General features: G+C 39.5%; 1 long non-coding RNA gene and 2 pseudogenes across 1 annotated transcript in view; 1 reads left to right on the plus strand and 2 right to left on the minus strand.

Moving 5' to 3' along the window:
• Nucleotides 1–549, plus strand: part of LOC123382735 — a 543,574-nt gene extending 543,025 nt beyond the window's left edge. The window contains exon 7 of the long non-coding RNA XR_006591612.1: nucleotides 447–549. This is a non-coding gene — a long non-coding RNA (uncharacterized LOC123382735). The remainder of the gene's footprint in view (nucleotides 1–446) is intronic.
• Nucleotides 1–27,529, minus strand: part of LOC101091990 — a 94,011-nt pseudogene that overhangs the window by 29,388 nt on the left and 37,094 nt on the right.
• LOC111558391 lies at nucleotides 7,064–7,845 on the minus strand (annotated as a pseudogene).

Below are 27,529 nucleotides of genomic sequence, written 5' to 3' on the forward strand. Positions count from 1 at the left end.
TCAACTCTTGATTTCAGCTCAGGTCATGATCTCACAGTGGTGAGATCAAGTCCTGCATCAGGCTCTGTGCTGGGCAAAAGCAGCTCTCTTCCTCTGCCCCTCCCCTGCTCCCTCTCTGGAAAGAAAGAAAGAAAGAAAGAAAGAAAGAAAGAAAGAAAGAAAGAAAGAAAGAAAGAAAAAAAGAAAAAGAAAAAAGACAAGTCTTAGAAAAATGCAAAATATCAAAACTGAAACAAAATAAAATAGAAAATCTGAATAGTAATACAGTAAAACCTTGGATTGCGAGTAACTTGTTGTACAAGTGTTCCCCAAGATGAGCAAACATTTCGAATACATTTTAACTTTATAAACAAGCAATATCTTGCAATACGAGTAGGACGTGACACCAACTGTCAGATGACCATAACTGAGCCAATGGTTCTCTCTCCCTCTCTCTCTCATTGCAGGATTATGGGTGATCATTTCCCATGCTCGGATGCTTGTTCCCAGGCTGTGGTGTTTGGCAGAAATCAGTGATTTTTCAGAACATTGGAAGGTGCCCACAGCTGGCACTGGTGTATTTTTTGTCACTTCAAAGAACCTATGGACAGTCCTTTGCTTTTCCATACAAGAGTAACCTTAGGGATACTTTGCTTCATTCTAGGTCAGGCTGCCTGCAGACATAGACGCTTTCCTCTGCTGCCTTATTGCCAGTTACATTAAATACAGTATAGGACAAGAGTTTATTAATACTTTACTGTAGTCAACATACGCTAGTGATAGTGAAAGTCATCTTACACAATAACCCTCCTCTCTCTTGTCTCCCTCACACCAGCCTTGAAGGTTTTCAAAGGTAAGTGCAGGTTATTTATTTTTCTTTATATTTTGTATTTTCTTTATTATTTTGTATTATATTACAGTGTTGTAATCATTTTTACATGAATATTTTTGGGTTGTGGAACGAATCATCTGTGTTTCCATTATTTTTTTAAATATTTATTTATTTGTGAGAGAGAGAGAGAGAGTACAAGCAGGGAAGGGGCAGAGAGAGAGGGAACACAGAATCTGAAGCAGGCTCCAGGCTCTGAGCTGTCATCCCAGAGCCCGATGCAGGACTCAAACTCATGAGCCATGAGACCATGACCTGAGCTGAAGTCGGATGCTTAACCAACTGAACCACCCAAGTGTGCCTCCATTATTTCTTATGGGGAAATTTTCTTTGATATGCAAGTGCTTTGAATTACAAGCATATTTCCAGAATGAATTAACCAAGGTTTTACTGTATATATTTAAATAAATTGAATCTATAATTTAAAACATCTCCACAAAGAAATCTTCAGGTCTACACACCTACACTAATAAATTCTTCCAAATATTTAAGGAAGAAATAATACTAATATACTCAAACCCTTACAGAGAATTGGAAAAAATAAAAACACTTCTCAACTGATTTTATAAAGTCAGCATAATCTTATTACCAAAAACGAGGTAAGGATATCACAAGGGGGAGAGGGAGTAATTACAATCTTTTCATGAATATCAATTCAAAAACTCTAAACAATATGTGACCAAAATGAATTGAGACATATAAAAAATAATGCATTATCAACAAGTTGAATTTATTCTAGGAACACAACGTTTAATATTCAAAACTAGCATGATAATATCAATGAATCCATAAAAAGCATGTGATAAAATTCAACACTCATTCATGATTTTTTAAAAAATGTTTTAAAACTAGAAAGAACTTCCTTAATGTAATTAAGAATACTTAACAAAAATCCTGTAGCAAGTATAACTTAGAGGGAAATATTGAAAACTTTGCCCCTAAGACTGGAAATGAGCCAAAGATACCCATTCAGCATTTCAACTCAACATCATATTAGAGATACTAGCCAATGAAATAAACCAATAAAAAGAAATAAAAGGCATTTTTAAAACAGCCATTAGTCAAAAATTATGTTTGGAAAAATCCAAAAGAAACTAGATGTCCAGTTAGAATTCCTAATGAAATTAGACCAATATACAAAAAAAAAAAAAAAACAAATGTATTTCTACCAACTAGAAAAAAAAATTTAAATGATTTTAAAGTACCATTGGGATGGGCTTGTAGCTATGACACCATGAAGCAGTCAGCAAATCCCCTCTGCAAAACAACAACAACCAAAAAGGATAAAACTGGCCACATCATTCTTCATGACTTCATCTTTCATGGAGAGGGGCGTTACAATATTGAGACTGATAAAGCTTTGCTCCCCATCTAAGGGGGCAGCTCTGTCCTCTGGAAAGCTGGCCTACAAGGAAGTTCTTCGTTGTCTGGTGAGTACCGATCAGGGGTCTTAAAAGAATCTTCACAGGGACTCTACCTTCCAGTTCCTTCTCAGTTCCACATACTACCTCATTCAATTCTCCTACAGGTGAGAAAGTGAAAGTATGAGACGGGTAAGATGCCCCCTCCTTGACCTACAAGTTGGAAGGAGCCAAAAATAAAACCTCTCACTTTATACCCCAGTGAACACATACTTGTTGAACATTTGCCACTGTACATGCTGATGTCATATGAGGTCCCCACTCTGTGAAGTTATAGGTCCCTCAGGAGACCCACTGTATGGAAGCCACAGTTCCACTCTCTTGCCTTACTGCATAAGGCAGAGAACGCAGATGTGTGAAGAAGCAAGTGTGAGACAGGAAGGAGTGGTGATTATGTCGAGCTGGAGAGTTTCTGCCTAAAAACAGTCAGATTCAAAAATTGGTGTATATTCCCCTGTGGGCCAAAGAAATGAGCCTGCAACTTTAAAGGTCAGCACCCCACTCATCCATCACCCACAGGGGAGCCATCCCAAAGGGAAAAGAAAAGATAAAACAATTTCAGCTATCAATACGTCGTGTGTGGAAAATAAAACGGGCTTATGTGAGGGCAAATACGGAAGGAGAGGGATGTGTTAACTCTTCAGGGAAGATAGCCCATTCCAGAGCCCTGCCTGTCTATGTCTCCACCAAGAGTTTCCAGTGAGGAACTCAGTTCTCAAGAGGCTTATTCTCTGACCTGTGCTTATGAAATGAAGTAATCCAAAATTCCACTCTGATGAGGCGAGCTATTAGAATAATCAGGAAGATGATCTCTTCTTTGGAAAATCTTACCCAAAGATCGTTGAAAGAGCTAGGTTTTAACAAGTCTGGGCAGATTCTGAAAAGGAACGATTGTCTTACTAGAAAATCGGCCTGTCACTTTTCATGCATTCCAGAAATCACATATTATAGACAATTTGATTATTTGAGTATTCTGAGGTTTGCCTAGCACTGGACTTTGCTCCTGGTGAGCAACTTATGTCTCTCCATGCTGTTGTTGTTGTTGTTGTTGTTATTGTTTTGAGTTTGTTTTGTTTTTTACATTATATTCTTTCCAGTAGTTCACATCCTTGTCTCGCAGCCTTTTCATGGTCCAAGCTGTATGTCTTTAATGTTTTGCACCTACTCTCAGTAAGATGTTTCACATGTGTCATTGCCAGTTGTTTTTGAGAGAATTCTTCCTGGCTTAGGAGTCTGGCAACAAACAGTATAGCTTGTTGCAGTGTTCTCTGTATACTAGGAAGGGGTGGGGGGAGGGCATGAGCTTTCAAATGTAAGTGTAAGTATAGGGTATGTGTCGGTATAGTTATAGACATAGGTGTAGGTATAGGTGTTGGGGTCGATGTAACTACAGGTGTGGCTACAGGTGGCTACAGGAGTAAGTACAAATTATCAGCACAAGTACAGTCTGGTCATGCTTGGAGTCTTGGCCATGGTGGCAGAACTTCTGTGTGGGCAGCTCTCATTCATACCTAATTGACAAATGATGTGGGAGACCTTTCAGGTCTTCTATGTCTCTTTTTCCCCCAACTGCTCACTTCAAAGGAAAGGCATGGAAATAGGAAATACTAACTAGCCAAGTTAATAGGTCTAGGAAAAAACTGGAGTGGGGGGTGGAGAAAATATATGAAAAAGAAAGGGAATCAATTGACTCTGGGTATCCAATAACCCATGATGAGGCTAGTTGAGTTTTAGCTGTGTTTGTGTTTTCACAGCTTAGGCCACAGACCTTTGAGATGATCTTGTTCAGGGAGAGGAAATAGATCTTATTTCAGTGTCACTTCTGGCTCCCTGGCAGTGGCTATGTGAAGACGTCATCCCTGTTATAGGTGTAGGAGGAAAGGTCGACAGTATGCTGCTCCCCAGGTATTTCCCCCCGTGATGTAGTCCGAAAACCTCATTTCATAAATTAAAAAGCAAAAACCAAGAGAATTTAAGTGACTTGTCCAAGGCCTCATAGCTACTTAGAAGCAGCTCTGGGACTCAGGTGTGGTAACTCCAAAGCAGTTCCTTCCATCACACTGTTATGCATAGTACCTGGCACACATAAGTAAGAATAATTCTTACACTGTAGATAATTCCCACACTGTAGATAGGTGGGGTGAAAACATGAGTAGGCCGAATAAGGACTTGCCAAAAGATATGCATGTCCTGATCCCAAGAATTTGGTTGTTTCAACAAACATTATTCAATAGGCACTGTGTTAGTTGTTTGGGATAAAAAGATTTATTAAAACACAGAACCGTGGGGAACCTGGGTGACTCAATCAGTTGAGCGTCTGACTTCAGTTCAGATCATGATCTCATGGTTTATGAGTTTGAGCGCCACATCAGGCTCTGTGCTGACAGCTCAGAGCCTGGAGCCTGCTAAGGATTCTGTGTCTCCCTCTCTCTCTCTCTGCCTCTCCTCTGCTCACGTTCCATCTCTCTCTCTCTCTCAAAAATAAATAAACACTAAAATTTAAAAATTAATAAATAAATAAAACAGAACCTATTCTCAAGAAGTTCACAGTTTAAGGAAACATATAAACATAAGCAAATTCCATTCACAGTCTCAGAGTTATTTTTAATTTTTTTTAACGTTTATTCATTTTTGAGAGACAGAGAGAGTGTGAGTGGGGAAGAGCAGAGAGAGAGGGAGACACAGAATCCCAAGCAAGCTCCAGGCTCTGAGCTGTCAGCCCAGAGCCCAATGCGGGCTCGAACCCACAAACCACGAGATCATGACGTGAGCCTTAGTCAGATGCTTAACCAACTGAGCCACCCAGGCACCCCCTCGGAGTTATTTTTAAAAAGGAAAATTCAAGGACTTGCTTTTTCCATCTTACAAAGCTCAAATCACTGCCTCTGCTGCCTTCCTTAACCATCTGATCACCTTGCCCTCTCTCTTCACTATTATCCTTATAATGTAGTAAGTTAACCTTATAACTCATTCTCTCTGTACATGAGTATCCAGAGCACATTGGATGGGAAGCTCGTTGATCTGAAAACATGGGTCAGACCATTTAACCAGAGTCAATGATTCCTTTATCATACTGTCCACTCCACTCCGGCTATGATGACCACACAGACCAGCAGCCATAGATACTAACTACATAACCACTAACCTTGGCTTCTCCCCAATCCTATTAGCCTGGCTGATAACACAGATTCAGGTCTGTAAAGACCCATACCCATATATAACCATGAAATAAACACCTTTTCTCTAAAGTCTTTCCCAATTTCCCATTTCAAAGCCTGCGCCTTAACAAATGAGGGCTGTCAAGATCAAAGCTGCACCTCAGAAGTTGTTTGCCTGACTCTGGCAGAAAGGCCTAGCAAGTACTTAAACATTTCCTCCCACCACACTGCAATAGCTAAACAGGATGATAAAATAAATATTTCTCCCAATAGGTAGGTTGCCTTTTCATTTAGTTAATGATTTCCTTTGCTTTTTTTTTTTTTTTAATTTACATCCAAATTAGTTAGCATATAATACAATAATGATTTCAGGAGTAGAATCCAGTGATTCATCCCCTACATATAACACCCAGTGTTCATCCCAACAAGTGCCCTCCTCAATACCCCTTGTCCACTTAGCCCATCTCCCCACCCAAAACCCCTCCAGCAACCCTCAGTTTGTTCTCTATATTTAAGAGTCTCTTATGTTTTGTCCCCCTCCCTGTTTTTATTTTTGCTTCCCTTCCCTTACGTTCATCTGTTTTGTATCTTAAATGCCACATATGAGTGAAATCATATGATATTTGTCTTTTCTGACTGAAAAATTTCTCTGAGCATAATACAGTCCAGTTCTATCCACGTGGTTGCAAATGGCAAGATTTCATTCTTTTTGATCGCTAAGTAATATTCCATTGTGTATATATACCACATCTTCTATCCATTCATCTGTTGATGGATATTTGGGCTCTTTCCATACTTTGGCTATTGTTGATAGTGCTGCTGTAAACATTGGGATGCATGTGGCCCTTCAAAACAGCACACCTGTATCCCTTGGATAAATACCTAGTAGTGCTAGGATCTTTACCCTATGATTGCTAGATTGTAAGGTAGCTCTATTTTTAATTTTTTGAGGAAACTCCATACTGTTTTCCACAGTGGCTGCACCAGTTTACATTCCCAGAAGCAATCCAAAAGGGTTTCTCTTTCTCCTCCTTTGCAGTGCCTTTTAGTTTGATGCAGCCCCTCTTGTTTATTTTTGTTTCTGTTATCTTTGCTTTTGGTGTCAAATTCAAAAAAATCAAGTGCCAAGACCAACATTTGTTATCTCTTATCATGCCACTCTAACAGATGTGAAATGATATCTCATTGTAGTTTTTTTCCTTATTAAAATTTTGTTTTTATGGGTCTCAAATTCTGTGACAGATTTTTGGTCAAGTTGTTTCCATTAAAAAGTACTGCTTTTAAAAACTAGTAACTTAAAACTGCCATATAGGGGCGCCTGGGTGGCGCAGTCGGTTAAGCGTCCGACTTCAGCCAGGTCACGATCTCGCGGTCTGTGAGTTCGAGCCCCGCGTCAGGTTCTGGGCTGATGGCTCAGAGCCTGGAGCCTGTTTCCGATTCTGTGTCTCCCTCTCTCTCTGCCCCTCCCCCGTTCATGCTCTGTCTCTCTCTGTCCCAAAAATAAATAAACGTTGAAAAAAAATTAAAAAAAAAAAACTGCCATATATACAAAAACCCAAATGGTCCACAAAACATTCTCCTTTCCTTCTGAAGGTTTTATAATGCATTGTTATCAGTATCCAGTCTTTTACTATTAAACTTAAAAGGCCAGTTGACACAAACGGTTCTGAGACCGTTCTTCCACCACTGATTAAGACTGGGGTGGCAAGTATTGGGGGTAATATTCATTTAGACTTCTGAGCTTTCTGGGCAGACCTCGTGACCTTGCCAGCTCCAGCTGCCTTATTGGCCCACTGCTTTGATGGCACCCACAGCAACTGTCTGTCTCATGTCACAAACAGCAAAAAGGCTCTCAACACAGAAAAGCTTGCCAGCGACCATATCAACAATGGCAACAGCACCGGATTTCAAGAACTTGGGGCCATCTTGCAGCTTTTTTCAAGAACGACAATAAATCTTCAGCTCAGCACACTTGCAAATAATGTGAGCTATGTGACAATCTAGCACAGTGCATATTTGGCACTGATTTGGCCTGGATGGTCCAGGATAATCACCTGAGCCATAAAGCCATCTGCTTCCATTAGTAGGTCATTTTTGCTGTCATCAGCCACATTGCCACGATGAACATCTTTGACAGATACATACCTGACATTGAAGCCTATGTTGTCCCCAGGAAGAACCTCACTCAAAGCTCCATGGTGTATTTCAACAGACTTTACTTCAGTTGTAAAATTGACTGGAGCAAAGGTGACCACCATGCTGGGTGTAAGCACCAGTCTTGGGTGTCTGGGTGGCTCAGTCGGTTGAGCGTCTGACTTTGGCTCAGGTCATGATCTCACAGTCTGTGGGTTTGAGCCTTACATCAGGCTTGTGCTGACAGCTCAGAGCCCGGAGCCTGCTTCTGATTCTGTGTCCCCCTCTCTCTCTGCCCCTCCCCTACTCACATTCTATCTCTCTCTGTCTCTCTCTGTCTCTGTGTCTCTCTCAAAAATAAAAATAAACATTAAAAAAAAAAAAAGAACACCAGTCTCTACCTGGCCCACAGGGACAGTACCAATATCACCGATTTTGTAGACATCCTGGAGGGGCAGACACAAGGGTCAACTGGATGAGCGGGTAGCCAAATGCAGAACCAGAACTTTAAGCAGTGTGGTTCCACTGTCATTGCCATCTTTACATGTGACTTTCCATCCCTTGAATCAAGGCATGTTAGCACTTGGCTCCGGCAGGTTGTCACCATTCCAACCAGAAACTGGCATAAATGCTACTGTGCTGGGCCTGTACCCAGTTTTCTTAATGTAGGTGCTGACTTCCTTAACGATTTCCTCATATCTCTTCTGGCTGTAGGTAGGGTGGCTCAGTGGAATCCATTTTGTTAACACCAACAATTAGCTGTTTCTCACTGTGGTTTTGGTTTGCATTTCCCTGCTGCTTAGTGATGTTGAGCATCTTTTCATAAATCTTTTGGTAATTTGTAGGCCTTCTTTGTAGAAATGCCTGGTCAAGTTATTCTGCCCAGTTTTAAATGGAATTGTTCTTTTTTTCCTATTGAGTTGTGGGAGTCCTTCATAGTTTGGGGATAGCAACTCCTTATCAGATATATGATATGCAGACATTTTCTACTATTCCATAGGTTGTCTTTTCATTTCGCTGCTTGTTTCTTTTGTTCTGCAGAAGCTTTTTAGTTCAATGTGGCCCCACTCATTTATTTTGTGTTTGTTGTTTGTGCTTTTGGTGTCAAATAAAAAAAGAACTGTTGCCAAGATCAATATCAAAGAGATTTTTCTTCATGTTTTATTCTAGGAGCTTATGGTTTCAAGTTATGCTTAAGTCCTTAGTCCATTTTGAGTTAATTTTTGTAGGTGGTTTAGGATAAGGGTCCCATTTCATTCTTCTGTGTATGGTTATCCAGTTCTCCCAGCACCATTTATTAAAGAGACTGTTCTTTCCCCATTGCATATTCTTGGCTCCTTTGTTGTAAATTGATTGACCGTATATGTCGGGTTTATTTCTGGGGCCTCTATTTTGTTCCATTAATTAGAACCTATGTGTCTGTTTTTATGCCAATATCATACTGTTTGGATCACTTTGTATGCCAATACCATAGTGTTTGGATCATCATCTGTTTGAAGCTTTGTTCTTCTTTTTCAGAATTGTTTTGGTTAGTTGGGTTCTTGTGATTTCATGCACATTTAGAATGGCTATCATTGAAAACATAAGAGATAACAAGTATTTGTGAGGATGTGTAGTATTTGTGCACTGTTGGAGGGAATATAAATTCGTGCAACCACTATGGAAAATAGTATGGAGATTACTGAAAAAATTTAAAAATAGAACTACCATATGATCCAGAAATCCCACTTCTGGGAATTTATCAAAAAAAAAAAAATGAAAACACTAACTCAAAAAGGAATCTGCACTCCCATGTTCTTTGCTGCAATATTCACAATATCCACAGGGAAACAACCTAAGTATTCATCAGTGGATGACTGGATAAAGAAAATGTGGTATAGTGGAATACTATTCAGCCATTAAAAAAGAAGGAAATCCTGCTATTTGTGACAACATGGATAGAAATTGAGGGTATTAGTTAGAAAAGACAAATGCTGAATGATCTCATTTATATGTAGAATCTAAAAACATCAAACTCATAGAAACAGAGAGTAGAATGGTGATTACTAGGGGGTGGGGTGGGGAAAGTGGGGAGACATGGTCAAAGGGAACAACCTTTCAGTCATAAGATGGTAAGTTCTGAGGAATCTAAGGTACAGCATGGGGACTATAGCTAACAATACTGTATTATAAACTTGAAAGTTGTTAAGGGAATAAATCTCAAATGTTCTCACCACAAAAAATAAATTGTAATTAGATGATGTGACAGAAGTATTAGCTAACACTAGGGTGGTAATCGTTTTGCAAAATATTAGTGTATCAAATCAAAACATTGTATACCTTAATCTTACATAATGTTCTATGTCAATTGTATCTCAATAAAGTTAAAAAATAAAGCCAATCATAATGATTGTCAGCTTGCTGTGCCTATGTGACTTTAAGACAGTATTGCCAAAGAATATGGCCAAATAGTTATACAGGGATTAAAATTGAACCATGATTTTGGGTTGTTTAAATAACATGAATTGTTTAAAATGCAAATATATGTGAAAAGCTGTTGTAATTCTCAAATTTTTAGTCATAAAAAAACACTTTTTATGGCAAGTAAAGAGCAGAGGTTCTTAATGACTAACAGGAAATAGACAAAAATAGCAATACATGCTTATACTGAAGTAGAAAGAAATTACATATGAGAAGAATCTTCCTGAAGGTATATTTATTACTGACCAAATATTAAAAGTTTGTCATTCACTATTTAAAGATATCTTTCTTTTATAACAATTTGCAATTTACAGAAAAGTTACAAGAACATACACAGAATTCCTTCACCAAAACTGTCTTGCCCCGTTATTAACATATCTATGGTCCATTTGTCAAACTTAAGAACATTGGTATAATAATAATAATATTAACTAAACTAAAGGCTTTATTCACAGCAGCATTATTGACCATAGCTAAAATGTGGAAGCAACCAAAGTGTTTATCGATGGAGGAAGTGATAAGCAAAATGTGATAGATGCCTACAATGTAAAATTATTCAGCTTTTAAAAATGAGGTAATTTTGTGCTCACTTCAGCAGCACATATATTAAAATAAAAAGGAAGAAATTCTGATATAAGCTACAACATGGATGAATCTTGAAGACACCTTGCTATGTGAAAAAGACTAATACTATGTAATTCCATTTATATGCGATACTTAGAGTAGTCAAAATTGTACAGACAGATAGAATAGTAGTTGCCAGGGTCTGGAGGAAGGGTGGAAAGAACAGTTATCTTTTCATGGGTATAGAGTTTCAGTTTTACAAGATGAGAAGAATTACGGAAATGGATAGTGGTGATAGTTGCACATTATGAAAGTATTTAATACTACTGAACGATACACTCAAAAGGGGTTAAGATGGTAAATTTTATGTTATGTGTATTTTACCACAATTTTAAACACTAAAAGAAGAAAAAAGACCACCATTTAGACTCTAGTTTTTGAAAGCGATGTGCTTTGGAGTTGGACGTAGCAAAATCCTAATGGCTGCATGATCTCGGACACATGATTGAACTTCTCTAAGTCCCAGTCTCTCCTTAATAAAGTGAAGAAAATAATAGCACCTTTCTCATATGGTTCAGGAAAAGATTAAATTATATAAGGCAGGTAAAATTCTTGACACACTGTCCAGTACATAATAAGCTCCCAATAAATACTAGATATAACAGCTATATGTTCGCTTTTCCTTTCTAAAAGCGTTATCAAAACTGTGACACAGTTGTTTCACAGAAACCTCCAGTTGCCTTTCTTTTTGCATTCCAGAAATATCAGAAGAGAGAGCCTTGAAAGGTGTACATTTATACATGCATATGCATGTATGGATATTTGTATGTATGCAAGTTTGGATGTATTGTGACTTGCTAATCCATGCACATGGTATAGAATTCAAATAGATTTTATACAGAAGCAATTCTGAAAGTGCAATCCAAGGTTCTTGAGATCCTTTGCATAGGTCTGTGAGATGAAAACTATTTTGATAATGGTACTAAGATATTGTTTCCCTTTCTCACTCTGATTCTCTCTCAAGGGTACAGTGGTGCTCTCCAGAATCTCCATGATATGTAAGATCGCAAACACTGAATACAGCAGCTAATGTAAGAATCCAGCTGTCTCTTAAGCCAGACACTAGAAAGATTTACGGAAGGAAAAAAAAAAAGCCAATGCCATTCTTCTCACTAAATTCTGTTTTAGAAAATATAGTTATTTTTATTTATTATTTTATTTTATTTATTTATTTTATTTATTATTTATTTTATTTATTATTCAAGGCTCTCTTTTTATTTTTTATTTAACAAGATATTATTTATGTTAACACATCATGGGTTTATTCTTACTTTTAAGTGAATTATTTAAAAAAAATTTTTTTTAACATTTATTTTATTTTTGAGACAGAGAGAGACAGAGCATGAACAGGGGAAGAGCAGAGAGAGAGGGAAACACAGAATCTGAAACAGGCTCCAGGCTCTGAGCTGTCAGCACAGAGCCCGACGCGGGGCTCGAACTCACGGACCATGAGATCATGACCTGAGCCGAAGTCGGACGCTCAACCAACCAAGCCACCCAGATGCCCCTTAAGTGAATTATTAAATAGATCTTTTTAAGATTTCTGTTTTAACTTCTAGTACAGTATATATTGATGAACATATTACTCATATAAACAAAAACACTTGGGGAACTTCAATAATTTTTAAGACCAAAAGGAGTCCTGGGGTGCCTGGGTGGCTCAATCAGTTAAGCGTCCAACTCAGGTCATTATCTCATGGTTCATGAATTCGAGCTCCATGTCAGGTTCTGTCTGACAGCTCAGAAACTGGAGACTGCTTTGGATTCTGTGTCTCCCTCTCTCTCTGCCCCTCCTCCACTTTCTCTCTCTCTCTCTCTCAAAACTAAATAAACGTTTAAAAAAAGTTTAAGTAAATACATAAACATTAAAAAAAATTTAAAAGACCAAAAGGGGTCCTAAGACTAGAAAAGTTTGAGAACTGTGAGAAATAAATCTCTCTCCCATACCTATCCCCCTAGGTACACCATTCCCCTCACCAGAGGCAGCCTTCGTTACCAGTTTCCTGTGTATTGCATGCATATACGTAAAATAAATATTATGTAAGACGTATTATTTTTATTTTTACAAATGGTAGTATGTTATGCACATTGAGAATTTTGAAATAAGAAAAAGTGATCATTATTTCATCACACTTTCCAACTCTTCCCTCTAGAAGAGCCCTTGGAGCATGCTGTGTTTACTATCCCAGCTGTTACTGAGGCATTCAATGACACCCACTTTTCTTTGGTTGTTCACCTGCCAATGACAGGGTAAGAGAAATTTGTATCATGTTTATGACCATAAGAAAATTTCCATTTTTAATTTTTTGACATCACCTTCTCTTTAAGCTAATAAGATAGTTGTAAAGACTTCAGAGTGCTAACTCATTTTCTTCTCTTTGCGAGTCCTGTAACAGCTCCTAAGCCAACATAACTATAATTATAATGTAACCCAAAGAGATGTATGAATCTATCCAGAGAAGGAATCCCTTTTTATCTTTGGTGCATTCATGATTATTTCTGTATTTCTTACTGATTCTCACTTAAACTGCTTCTAATCTGCAACTAACCCTTCCACGGAGTTTCTAATGTCGATTGCTGTAATTGTTCCAGAAGTTCTATCTGGTTCTTTTTTCTAATACTTACTACAGTAAAACCTTGGTTTGTGAGCATAATTCAGTCCAGAAACATGCTCACAGTCCAAAGCACTTACATATCAAAGCGAATTTCAAGAACCTTTGATTCAGTTGTGATCATGTGACATTCCACACGGAGTACTACCCTTATTGTAAGACATCACTCGCTCGTCTTGCAGAACTCACAGAACAAGTTACTCACAACTCAAGGTTTTACTGTATCTTCTGTTCGTAAGGTTTTGTTTCTCTATTATGATTGTTATTCCCTCATTTGTTTATTTATTCACTTGAACATACTTAAAGACATGAATAATTCCAAAATCTGAAGACCCTGGGGATTAATCCTGTCGTTTGTTTTGCAAAGGCCTGGACTGAGAGCATGCTCTTCCAGATGTGGCACGTGCTTCTGGCAGGCGTCCAAGGATGCACCATTATGGTAAGTTTTTGATTGAATATTATTAAAGCATGTGGACAAAATAAATTTGGATGCCTAAACCATGTGAGAATAGTCCTGCAGTTACCATTCATCAGGAAACGCTTGTTTTGGTCAGCGACTAGCCGAAAGTAGTTGTTTTCTAGTCCAGCTTGTTCATCATCGTTGCTGCCACTGCAAGTCTCATCAATTTCTTACCCAATGGACCTAAAACCTGTCTTCCGTCCTTGTGACGCCATTAAAATCCAAGTATATTGGTTATTGAGACCTACAAACCCTTCCAATTTTTCATTTGACTCTCAAGTTTTGGCCCTGGAGTTTCCCCTTCTTTCTTATAAATTCAGCTATGCACCGAAAAGGATGCCCATTGTAATGTGTCTAGCATTTTTAAGTGTTTTGCGTTGGAAGAGGTAACAGATAACTTAGTCTGCCATATCGCTGGAAACAGAAGTCCTCGTTACTCTTTATTGTTCAAGTTTAGGTCACCTAAAGACAAAACCAAATTTATCCTCCGAATTGTTTCTCTTCTCAAACCTAAATCACTGCATTTCTCCAACTTCATATGAGAGTGGAAAGGCAAAATCCTTTATCAATGCTCTTATTACCAACATAATTTTGACATTCTTCTGTTAAGAGAAACTGTAAATCACAGAACTGGTTGTGTTCTGTTGCTTCGACTGCTAAAGAGTATATAAACACAGCAGACATGTTAAAAATCTACATTTAATATTTCTATTATCAGCCTTCCAGGCAGTTTTGCCATCAGTTGATTCTTGCTCTGGCCCCCCCCAACGCAGTATCTGGTCTCTTGGGCTCTTTTTTCGCACTCCCTGTTGATGTATCCCCATCCTCAGCTTCAGATTTCCCTCTCTCTCTCTCTCTCTCTCCCTCCAGTACACACCAGATTGGCTCTCTCTCTCTCTGGTTCCTTTCTCAAATGAACACACATCTCATCAAAATGTTTGACACATCTAAGGCTTTCCCACTAGCATAGTCCATCTTCCTTGGAAAGAAAAGAAAAAAGAAAAAAAATGTACTCCTAGATCATCTCAGCCTTATTTACCCAGAACTGATGTTTAAACAAGGGTTTAAACAAACCTCTAAAAAAGAATGGGCATGATTAGCAATTACCATGAAATATTTATAGCAATTAGTGGCCTGACACTTAGAGATCTCTAACTCTGGTTTGTAGAGCATGGAGCCTCCAAGCACAAAAATTGAGAGGTTTTGAGTGTCTTTTATTACAAAAATAAAATAAAAGCAGGACTTTACAAGCAAATATTTTACAGAAGCCAGACTGTTCAAACATCAGGACCTTGAAATTTCATAACTTTACCCAAATAAGCCTGCAGCCATTTACCTAAAAAATACCCAGCAAATCTTTGGGAAATGTTGGCTACAAACTCTTGAGTTGAATACGAATTCCTAGGGCCTGTAATACCACTCTAAAATAGGCCAGTCTGAGTAAGGGCATATGGGAATCAGGTGATAAACGTAATCCAGTGTCACCTCACAGCAGTCCCCAGGAAGTTCACATATCCTTAACTATTTCTCCCATTTTTAAAAAATTTGTTGAACACATTTATTTTATTTTATTTTTTTATTTCAGCTCTAGCGTGGGGCCTGACACAGGGCTTAATACCATGACCTTGGGATCATGACCTGAGGCGAAATAAGAGTCGGGCGCTCAATGGACTGAACTACCCAGGCACCCCAAGAATTTGCATTTCTGATGAGCATCATGTGATGCTAATGCCGCCCGCCCATAAACCACACTTTGAGAACCCACCCTGGATTAAGACAAGGGACAACAAAGTGTTTGTCCTGCATTGTCTGCCCCATTTTTTGTCCTGGAAATGCCATCTCTTATCTAGCAGCCTGACGCTACTACTGCTCATCAAAGCCCAAAGCTCATGAATCATCTTTATGCTCCAGGATCTTCACATGATATTTAGCAACATAAAAAAGTTTGAAAATGTAAATGTCCGGTATCTCTTCTGGGAACTCCCTGATTTGTAGGACAATTTATGTCCCCATGCTTTATACAAACGCAGGAAACAAGGGACGGTCGGTCCCACGTTGGCATTATCTGACAGACTTACAGGTAGTGGTTACGATTTGAAACGGTACCCAACAAATTCAAGCACCGACTGTTCTTGCAACGGTTTTGGTTTTTTGTTTGTTTAGTGCCTGATTCTGAAGGGGAAAACAAAAATGAGTAAGACGTGGTCCCTGCGCAAAGACACCTGAAAGTTTACTGGAAGAAATAAGCCGTGTAAAAATAGGTTTATTGCAGGACGAGGAGCGCAGGGCAGGAACAGAACACTAGACCTGGAAGCAAAACACCCCATGCCTATCGAAGCTTTGCTGCTGACTAATTGTGTGATGGTAGGGCAAGTCCCTGCGCCTGTGTGTGCCGACAGACTCCGGGATCCGTATCTGATAAATACACAGACCACAGGTATGATACCTTGCGAGCTCATGATTCTCCAGGATGGCTCTGCCCCTGAGAGCTAAGCCCCAGGGATGAAAGCTAATCCTGGGATAGATAAAGCTAAGATATTGAGACCCTGCGTACTTAGGAGAGCCTTTCTCTGCTATAGTGAGTGCCTACCAAGAGGCACTCAGTACATCCGCCCACTGCAGAGAGGAAAGGAGCGTCTACAGCTAGCTCGTTCTAAAAAAGAACCCCCTTTTTTTTGAGAATTTACCATTTGCCAGGCACTATTTTTAGTGAAATACATGAACTCAATTCACACAACAACTGTATGAGGAGCTGCTGTTATCCCTTCTGCCTCCAATGTTTTTCCCCAGACACCCACGTGGCTCACTTCCTCACCCTTTTCAAGTCTTTGCTCAGGTACCACCTTTTTAACGAGGTCTACCCTGATTGCTGTCTTCCAAAGTGTAACATCCTCCCCCCACCAAAAAAAGAAAATCCTTATTCCCTTTACCCTCCTCTACATCTTTTCTTCTCATCACATTTATCACATCCTAATAATACTATATATAATGTACGTATGCTTACTGTTTCCTGTCTTCCCGTATTTGAATGTAAGTTTTCTGAGGGCAGGGTGTTGGTTTGCAACTTTGGGAGTTCTCCGGCTGAAATTCAAACCTGGTCCCCCTACACAGAGGGCAAGGAGAGACCAAAGAAAGAAGCAGGCCAGTCCAGATTGGTAGGTCATCATACCTACGTGCCAGAATCTTAAAAGTTTATATAGAGCACTTAACAGGGTTCAGTCCCATATACAATCCAAATGGTCTCAACAACACATTTCTTTTTTAAGGTTGTGCCCTTGAAACAGCTCTGGCTATGGGAATGATGCTCAGAATGTACATTCCAATGATGGGGGGGGGGGGACTAAGAAGCCTCCTGTCACCTGGGTCTAGCTCTTGGATCAGCTGGTAGTCACGCCCTCTTGATGACTTCCCCCAACACAGAGATCTCTGTTTTGTTCACTGATGTGTGTCTAGTACCTCAAACCCAGGAAGGCAAACTTTTGTGTACAGTTTCAGATAGCAGATATTTCTGGCTTTGGTCTCTGTTCCAACAGTCTCTGTTCCAACTGAACTCTGCCCTTCATCATTCAAAAGCAGCCACAAATAATACATAAGCAAATGGATATAGCTGAGTTGAATAAAACTTTACTTACGGACGTCGAAGCTTGAATTTACTGCAATTTTCACATATCACAGAATATTCTTTTTATTTTTTTCAACCACTTAAAAATGTAAAAAAAAAAAAATCTTAGTTTACAGGCCATAAAAAAACAGGGAGAAGGCTGGATGCAACCCCAGGCCACAGTTTGCCAACAGCTGACCTAGAAATAGTAAAGGTTCAAATGGAATATTTTATGCCAAAGTATTTGAGGGTACTTGAAAGTGTTATTTTAAGTATATTGAGCATTCCTTATACAATCATGTCTATGTTATTATTGTGCTTCCCAAGTGCTTTTCATAGTCAGCACAGAGGAAAATTTAACTTTATCACGTCTCTGAATTACGACTCATTTGAGTTAGTTAGATTGGAAATCAGAAATTTCTCAATAAAGATGGTAGATGGTCAACCGTTCTGGCCCCAAATATCTCATCCATCTCCCATTGTACGTCATCAATAAAACAAGCTCTCAACGTGAGCTTTAGATTTGATTTTATGATTGTTTAAAAAGCAACGGACAGCACTAGAGCTACAGCAGTTATGACAATGTGTATGTTTTTGACAGTGATGCTGAGAAAAGATGAAGTTGGCTCGTGTCAAAGGTATAGAAAAGGCTGCATGAGCGGGGATGTGTAGAACTGGAACTGGAGGATTAGCTCAGCGTGTTTCCGACGTGTGGGGCCCGTGGACGACAGTGCTGTGCCAGAGAGGTTAGTTCAGGACTTTGTTCTTATAGACACAGCCTGCTCTCCTAAGACCAAGCTGGACATTCCACAATCCCATATTGACACACAAAGGAAGCACTTCCTATTGTAGGGAGCCAATAAGTATTTGAATTAATGGATGAATATATAGATAGCTTTGAACCACTGGGGGCAAAGAAAACACTCATTCTAGTAAACAGGCCATCAACAAATATGATGATTTTTTTTTCTGCTCTATTCTTTTCTGCCATGGGAAAAACAAGAAACATAAGCCCTAACACTTGGCCACTTATTCATTCATTTATTTCACATTTATCGAGTATATGCTATGTTCCAGAAACTCTACAAGGAACTGGACTTACAAAACTAATCAAGGCCACAGGACTGCACTGTAGCTTTCAAGGGGAATAGACACTTTCCTTCCTCCATAAAAATTAATTAAACATTTGGGTCATGATGGGCAGTGAGATGGCATCTGCCCGCAGGGTTGTTCAGGCACATACTCCATTAATAAGGTTTCCTGACAGGGGGTGCCTGGGTGGCTCATTCTGTTGAGCATCCGACTCTTGATTTTGGCTCAGCTCAAGATCCCAGGGTCATGGGATGGAGCCCTGTGTCTGGCTCCACACTAAGCGTAGTGCCTGCTTGGGGTTCTCCCTCTCTACCCCTTTCCCCTGCTCACACGTGCTCTCCCCCCGCCTCTCTCTCTCTCAAAAATAAAATTAAATTAAATAATAAAATTTAATTTAATTTAATTTAATTTAATTTAATTTAATTTAAAAAATAAGGTTCCCCGACAGAAGAAACAATACTAAACCAAACATGTCAGAAGTTTTGAGACCAGCAGGACGATGATCTCGCTCTCATTCAATTTCACAGCATCCTGAGGGAAGTAAATCACCAGACTGGCTGATGCACCAGGGTCCACCACCCACTGCAGAAATAATAAAAACGTTACCTCAGAAATCCAGCAAGAAACTTGTGTCTCAAGAAGAAATCAAATTTATACAAACGTGGAGGTCCAGAATAAGCACTGTTTGGCATCAGACACACAAATAATAGTCTTTAATATAAAGGACTTCCAAAATGGCACATGAGAAGTTATACATTAAACAACTTGAATAAGTATTTTGTAAAAAAAAAAATGAAATATAAAAAATTTAGATGAACACTTATATTGCTTAATGTGTGTATCCCAGTCAGCTTCTCCTAATTAGTCAAGTTTACCTAATTATTCATATACTTACCAAAGTATACATTTTTAAATGTTAGCTTATTTACAATTATCAAGTTTTTTATTTTTTAATGTTTATTTTTTTAATAATTTTTTTAATGTTTATTTATCTTTAAGAGAAAGAGACACAGAGTGCAAGTGGGGAAGGGGCAGAGAGAGAGAGGGAGACACAGAATCTGAAGCAGGCTCCAGGCTCGGAGCTGTCAGCACAGAGCCCGATGGGGGGCTCAAACCCACAATTCAATGCTTAACTCACTGAGCCACCAGGTGCCCCAGGGGTGGTAAATCGTATTCATTGATTTCATTTACTGTTTTCATTGTCATCATGTGTGCAAATTATGATAACCACTAACTTTTTCAAACTTAGTGTCTGAAAACCTCATAAAATCAACCTAAATATTTACCTTATTAGCACAATTTACAAAACTTTAATAAGGTCTTACAGTGCCAAGGGTATGTATTATTGTGAAAGTAAAGTTTCACAAAGCTAAATAAATTGCCTTCCATGCCTTAAAAAAAAGTAAACATTTTATTTTGTCTTGATATAAAAATAAATATAATTCAGGCCGGATTCATTATGATGTTCATTGTTTTTTTCTGAATTTAAAATAAATTAAAATTACAACATTGTTGTGGGCCCCTACAAGTGTCATAGGCTTTGGGCACTGTGTCTATGTGCCTAATGGAGATGTTGGCCCTGTGACAGTCTCTGCCTTCCTGCCTTTCATCCTCCATAATTCAATAACGTGTTTCTTTCATGTTTATTTATTTTGAAAGAGAGAGAGAGAGTGTGTGTGTGTGTGTGTACTCATGCATGATCAGGGGAGGGACAGAGAGAGAAGGAGACAGAGAATTCCAAGGATGCTGCATGTTTTCAGTGCAGAACCAGACATGGGGCTCAATCTCACAAACCGCAAGATCATGACCTGAGCCGAAATCAAAAGTCAGAGGCTTAACTGACTGAGCCACCCAGGCGCCCCAATCCTGCATAATTCAAGTTACTCAAAGGGGCTGAGCATGATAGGTGGGGATGACAGGTAGAATTCCAGGGTGTGGGAGTCTTGAAGGGTAATTATGAAGAGTTTCCAAATTGGGGAAGAGAGGGCTGTGGCAATGGGGTAAAGAGGATGACTGTGTGGAGAGAGTGACAGCAGCTGAGGGATGTTAGGTTCTGAGCAGGGCGAAGAGAGGATCTAGCTGTGGGTTGGGCACATGGTAAGGGTGGTAAGGTGAGATCATAGAGCAAGAGATGAGGAGAGTGACCTCACAGCTTAGTGCAGGCTGTCAGAAGCCTGAGTGGAATGTGTGTGTATGTGTGCCTTAGCGCTAGTCATTGAGAAAAGCTGGGAGCAGTGACGTTCCAGTAACAATAAACATACCTAGCTCCACATTTTGATTTCTAAACATCATTCTCCTTTAAAAGGAAGTAGGACTGGGGCACCTGAGTGTCTCAGTCAGTTGGGCGTCTGGTTCTTGGTTTTGGCTCAGGTCATGTTCTCACAGTTTGTGGGTTCAAGCCCCACATCAGGCTCCATGCTGACAGTGCAGAGCCTGCTTGGAATTCTCTCTCTCTCTCTCTCTCTCTCCCTCTCTCTGCCCCTCCCCCTGCAAAATAAATAAGTAAACTTTTTTTTTTAAGTAAAAATAAAAGGAAGTAGGACTCTCAGAAGAAATGGCAGGAAAATTACAAATGAGCATAGAATATCTTATTCCAGAAAGCAAGGAAGTACTAAAAAAATGATAGGGACACTGCCAAATTGGGGACAATTTGATAATAGATTTGATAAATAATGATAACAAGAGATTAGAATCCAGCGAATAAAATAAGTATCCATGAGTCCATACCGATATGCATGAGTTAATTAACTAATTGATAAGGAGAAGGGAAATTTTTTTCCTTACAGCAGAATGCCAACTAATAAATATAGAATGAATGATTAGATTAAAAATCACTGTCTGGCAACCATCATAATAATATTGATTCAGATAAAAATAATCACTGGGGCGCCTGGGTGGCGCAGTCGGTTGAGCGTCCGACTTCAGCCAGGTCACGATCTCGCGGTCCGTGAGTTCGAGCCCCGCGTCAGGCTCTGGGCTGATGGCTCAGAGCCTGGAGCCTGTTTCCGATTCTGTGTCTCCCTCTCTCTCTGCCCCTCCCCCGTTCATGCTCTGTCTCTCTCTGTCCCAAAAATAAATAAATATTGAAAAAAAATTAAAAAAAAATCACTGGATTGCACAAAGGGCAAGAATAGATATTTTTTTTAAAGAAGACATCCAGATGGCCACCAGACACATGAAAAGATGCTCAACATCACTCATCATCAGGGAATGCAAATCAAAACTATAATGAGATATCACCTCACACCCGTCAGAATGGCTAAATCAAAAACACAAGAAATAACGAACGTTGACAAGAATGTGGAGGAAAAGGAACCCTCGCGCACTGTTGGTGGGAATGCAAGTTGGTGCAGCCACTGTGGAAAAGAGTATGAAGGTTCCTCAAAAAATTAAAAATAGAATTACCATACAATCCAGTATTTCTGCTAGTGGGTATTCACCCAAAATAAATGAAAACATTCCATTGAAAAGATAAATGCACCCCTATGTTTATTGCAGCATTATTTACAATAGCCAAGATATGGAAGCAGCCCAAATGCCCATCCATAGATGAATGGATAAAGAAGATGTGGCATATATACAATAGAATATGACTCAGCCATAAAAAAAAGAATGAAAGATTGCCATTTGCCACAACATGGGTGAATCTAGAGTGTGTAACACTAACTGAAATAAGTCAAAGACAAATACCATGTGATTTCACTCATATGTGGAGTTTAAGAAACAAAACAAAGATAAAAAGACACACACACACATGCAACCCACCAGACTCTTAACTATAGAGAACAAATTGGTGGTTGCTAGAGGGGAGGTCAATGGGGGATGGGTGAAGCAGATGAAGGGGAGTAAGAGTATGCTTATCATGATGGGCACTGACTAATGTATAGAATTGTTGAATCACTAAATTGTACATCTGGAACTAATATAACACTATATGTTCATTATACTTGAATAAAAAAAGAATAATCAATGGATGCTAAAACTCATGAGTGAACATTTGATATAGAATTGGATATTTAAATAGTCTCAAAACACCTCCCACAAAATACTAATTAAAAGGGGAGAGAGAATACTTCTACAGTAAAGGAGACTGGCAGGTACTCTTAATCAAGTGGTCAAAGTGAATGTTACCATTAATAAGACAAATTAAAATTGTGCACCACCTATTGGAGGCAATGAGAAGACCAACCCTTCTGTGATATTCCTGCCAAAAGTAAAAAATAAAAAAGCGTTCTCTAAATATAATTATGAAGAAATATCAGATAAACTCAAATCGAGGTACCTTTCGCAAAATAACTGCGTAATTTTATAAAGTGTGAAGTTTCTAGAAGAAGTCCAGGGAAGAGTGAAGAACTCTCCTGTTTTGAAGAAGACTAGTAAACGTGGTACATGATTCTGGACTTGTTGACAAAACTTGAACGCTGTCTTCAGACTAGATGGTAATGATGTATCCATGTTATTTTGCTGATTTTGATGGTTGTATTTTCATTATGTAGAAGGACATCCTTTGTGAGAAAACCACACACTAAGATGTTTGGTGGGGGGTGGGGGGCAGTGGTGACAAGGCATCGATGCCAGCAAATTGCCCTCAGATGTTTCGAGTGAAAAATTATTACACTGTTCTTGCAAGTTCTAAGTTTGAAATAATTTCAATAGAAGAAGATAAAATTAAATTGAAAATCTTCCAACTTTTACAGGACTTTTAGCCAAGGACTACAGAATTTGTTACTGAAGTGTTGTGTGTTCCCTGAAGAACATGTGCTTTCAAAGATTTATAATATTTTTTAAATGGAGTGGGTTTTTTTTGTTTTTTTGGTTTTTTTGCTGACCTAAAAGTATGGCTCCCACATGCAAAACGAATCTGCGGTTCGAGAAGCGAGGACTTTGGTTCCCGCCGGTGGGAGGAGAAAGAGGAAGTAGTGACTGTAAGAGAGCCAGGAGGAACTTCTGCTGTTTTAGCATTCTGTTTCCTGACCTAGGTGCTGGGTGCATCCTTATGTATTCCCTCGAGCTTCATGCTTAAGCTTTGTGCTCTTTTCTGTCTGTGTGTTGTATCAATAAAATTTCAATTTAAGTGAAAAAAAAAGAGACATAGTCCCTCATCTTAAAAAAATCCACAAACCACCAGAAACACCAGATGACAACAATTTTGTCAGAGTTACATCTGTCACACTCACAAATCAACAGTGAAGCACAAAAAAAAGTAACCTACAATGAAGCTCTCAGTTTGTGGTTCAACAGAAATTCAAGGGAAGGTCACTGCAGAAGGCCACGGTCAAAAAACCACGCTCACTCATCAGCTCTCCACGTCATCTTCTCTTGCAGGTATGCTAGATAGCTGTCAGAATCCGATTTTACTACCACCGTGTTCCTGCCTTCCTCTAATAACGTGAGGAGAGATTCTAACATTCAAAGACATTCAGAGATGTTTCCTGTACAGGGACTTGGTCAATCTGAAGACTCCAAGGATGTTTGCACAGTTAGGAGTGTGTCTAAGCGAGGCCTCATGGTACTGCTGTCTAAATCATACGTGTGGCAGGATTCCCAAGGATGTGAGTGAAAATAAGAAGGAATGTGTCTACTGGGAATGCATCTACTGTGTGATGTGTTGCATGTGCAAAGTGTCCTCCTCACCAAGGGTGTCGTTTTCCCTTAGAAATCCCAACTCCCTGAACCGGGCAAGTACTGCCCTATACAGGCACTTGGACCCCTTTCCTCCACACAGTGGTCCTGCCTCCTTTTACTGCTTCTCAGACTTCAACCTGGTGACCTTGTTAAAATGTGGGTTCAAATGTGGGGCGGCGACTCTGCGTTTCTAATGTGCTTATGCTGGTGCTGGTGCTGCTGTTCGGTGGCCTCTCCTGGTCAGCCAGGTGTTAAAGACCAGCCCTCATGTTCGCTTCCCCTTTGTGAGAAAGAGTTAATCTGTTAAAACCAAATGGACGATGAATTCATTGAGTTTCTTTACAATGTCGCAAACACTCAAAACATAGAACATGAAGCCTGAGAGAAGGGTGTGAATAGATAGTGTCCCCTCTTGCTGCTGTGCTGTGTTTCTGTCAAGGTCACCCTTCTTGGCTATAGAACCCACAGTCCTGTGTTTACGCCTCAGCCCTGGTACTTACAAGTTATGTGATTTGGGGAAGATCATGTAACTTCTCTGTACTCTTTTCTCACCTATAAAATCAAAATGCTAATATGTTCTTTGTTCTGTTTGTGTTAAGTAAAATTTAGTGTGGGTGGTTTCATATAACTAAGCAACGTTAATATGTCATTTGGGCATAAAAATAAACCATGACAGTGGAGAAAGGAGGTGAAAGAGATGAATCTGGACTAATAATAAATAATAACGATAGTAGCACATAGTATTATGACTCACTGAGCGGCAAGCCCTGTGCTTCAGCTTTACATGCTTCACATTAACTTAGTCTGCATGACAACATCATGAGGTGCATAGTATAGTTAACCCCCATTTTGCAGACAAGAACACTGAGGATTCACGAGGCTATTTGTGTGCAAGAAAATGCAATTGCTAAGGCGTACAGCAGAGGCAGAATTTAAACCCCCATCTGTCAGAGTCCAAGCTCTAAGTAGCAAAATGATTTTCAGAATCATCGGTTGATCATAACCACCTGGACAGCCTTAAAAACAATCCCAGGTTTCAGGCCCAAGCCATGACCCACAAGGGTAATTCTTACACAGCCTGGCACCAGTCCACTCATCTGATCTTAGGAGCCACTTGGAAAGGTGCTGCTTTTCTCTAATTGTGGGAGGAGACATTCAAAATATGTCTGTTGTCGGAAGAGACCCCAGTGACACTTTGACAGTCATGAGCATGTCTAAGTGAGCTCCTATGGTGCCGGTTGTTACAGTCATGGGCTGAAAGTCAGGAGCTGGGGAGAGGAGGCCAGAAAGACCTCATGTCCTATCTCACCATGACACTGATCTCCAGTTTATCATTGAATACCAAGGCATCCAAATGTCCATCACTTCCCTCTTGCTGCCAATAAGAAGACCCTGTTGCTCCTTGGAGCTGAGTCTCAGATGAGCACTTGCTTGAAGCATCCATATTTCAATCCCAGATGCCCAAACTGACCACAGTGGTATGGATCCCAGTGTCCTGGGATAAAACCCAAGAAGTAGCAGTCTCATTAGGGAGCCACTTACCCAGTCTGGAATAGTCCTCGAGGTGTTTTTCTTTTCACAAAGATCTCTAACGCTTCTTTCTTTGACAGGAAGGACCTGGGGGAAGTCCCTCTAATTTCTGCCTGTTGACACTGATCTACTTTGGCCCTCTGACTTGTGTGGGCTTCCTGAAGTCTCTGCCACTGCAGACTAGAGGGGATCTCACTTCCTATTTGCCCAGGGTAAAAGGAAGAGAGGAAAACCTCCACCTACCTTGGTCTACCATCTACCTTGATGTCCCTGAAACAAAAGGGACATCATTCACCACCACCCCTCATACCTTTCTTTGACAGACTAGTCGGGAGTGGGGGAGGGGGGGTCAATCCAGGAGACTTGGGTTTTAGCTGTGGTTCTGGTTTACCAGTGGCTCTGCTCCAGCTATGATAACAAGAAAATTATTTACCATATTCTAACCTTCTTTTCCAAATCTGGAATATAAGAAAGTGTTTTCAAATAATTTCTGAAATCCTGTAGTTCATAAATTCCATGAGAGCGTCAGGATGCAGAATAAGCACTCGGTAAATACTTTATGAAGGACTAGATGAATCTTCACAGAGATCTGGTGCCCTCTTGGACTGCCTTGTGATTTCAGCCAAAGCCATAGTGGACAGCTCCTAGGAGGCTCAGACTGGCCATGTTCTGACAAGGCCTCCCCTTTAAACCCCCCAAGACCACCTGCAAGTCTTGCTGCTTTTTGCCCCCATTTCTAACTCAGCCTCACCTTCTCACAACTTCAAATTCAACACAAAGGAGCCATTTACCTACCTCTATCTCACTCAAAGTTGCTAACTAGTTCATGATCTCAGAGTGAGCAAAGATTTCTTAAACAGAGCAAGTTAAAAAGCAGTAACCATAGAAAATACTAATACATTGAACTTATGCCCCTAAAAAGACATCATTAAGGGACTAAGCGTGCAAATCATGGAGTAGGTGAACATGTTTGCAATTTATGTTATCAAGCAAATATCTGTATCTGGATTCAGAAAACGCATGTATCGAGAATACATAAAGAATTGCTACAAGTCAAGAAAAAAGAAAAAATAAAAAAGACGAACAATCCAGTGTTCTTCAGAAGTGGGCAAAAGCTTGGACAGCCATTTGACAAAACAGGATATCCAAATGGCCAATATGCATATGAAAGTCTTCAGCACCATTAGTCATCGTGGAAATACAAATTAAAACTACAGTGCAATACTGCGATCCCCAGTCAAAACAGCCACAATTTAGAAGTCCAACAATAAGGATAGGCAAACATGAAGAGCAATGAACTGTAGGTCCCATATATTGCTGGCAAATGTGTAAAGTGGTACAGTCATTTGGGAAACTATTTGGTAATACCTTATGTATTTTTTTCTGTGATCTAGAAACTCCACTCTTGATATATACCCGAAGAAATGAGTGCTTGTATCTGCCAAGATACATACAATAAAGTACATAGCAACATTATTTAATAGCCCCAAACCAGAAACAGCCCAAACGTCCATCAATGGTAAAATGGATAAATTGTGGTAAAATCCATATAATGCGATACCATATAGGTGTGAAAATGAATAAACCAACACTATATAAAACAACTTGGGATGAATATCACAGACATAATGTTGAGCAAAAAAGCCAGACACCAAAGATTATGTATACCATATGATTCCATTTAAATGGAATCCAAAAAAAGGTAAGATTAATATCAATGGTAACAAAACTCAGAATAGGGATCATCTTTGGATGGAGTATTGACAGAGTAACTGAAAGGGAGCCTTCTGAGCTGCTGGAGATGTCCTATAGCTCCATCTTGGTGGTTATTCCACAAGTGTAGAAATACATAAAATTCATTGAGAGCTGTATAAAATTTGTGCACTTTATAACATGCGAGTTATAGTGCAATTTTTAAAAGTGCCCGGCTGTCTTAGGTCATATG

The sequence above is a fragment of the Felis catus genome, chromosome F1 (assembly GCF_018350175.1).
Source record: "Felis catus isolate Fca126 chromosome F1, F.catus_Fca126_mat1.0, whole genome shotgun sequence".
Taxonomy (NCBI): Eukaryota; Metazoa; Chordata; class Mammalia; order Carnivora; family Felidae; genus Felis; species Felis catus.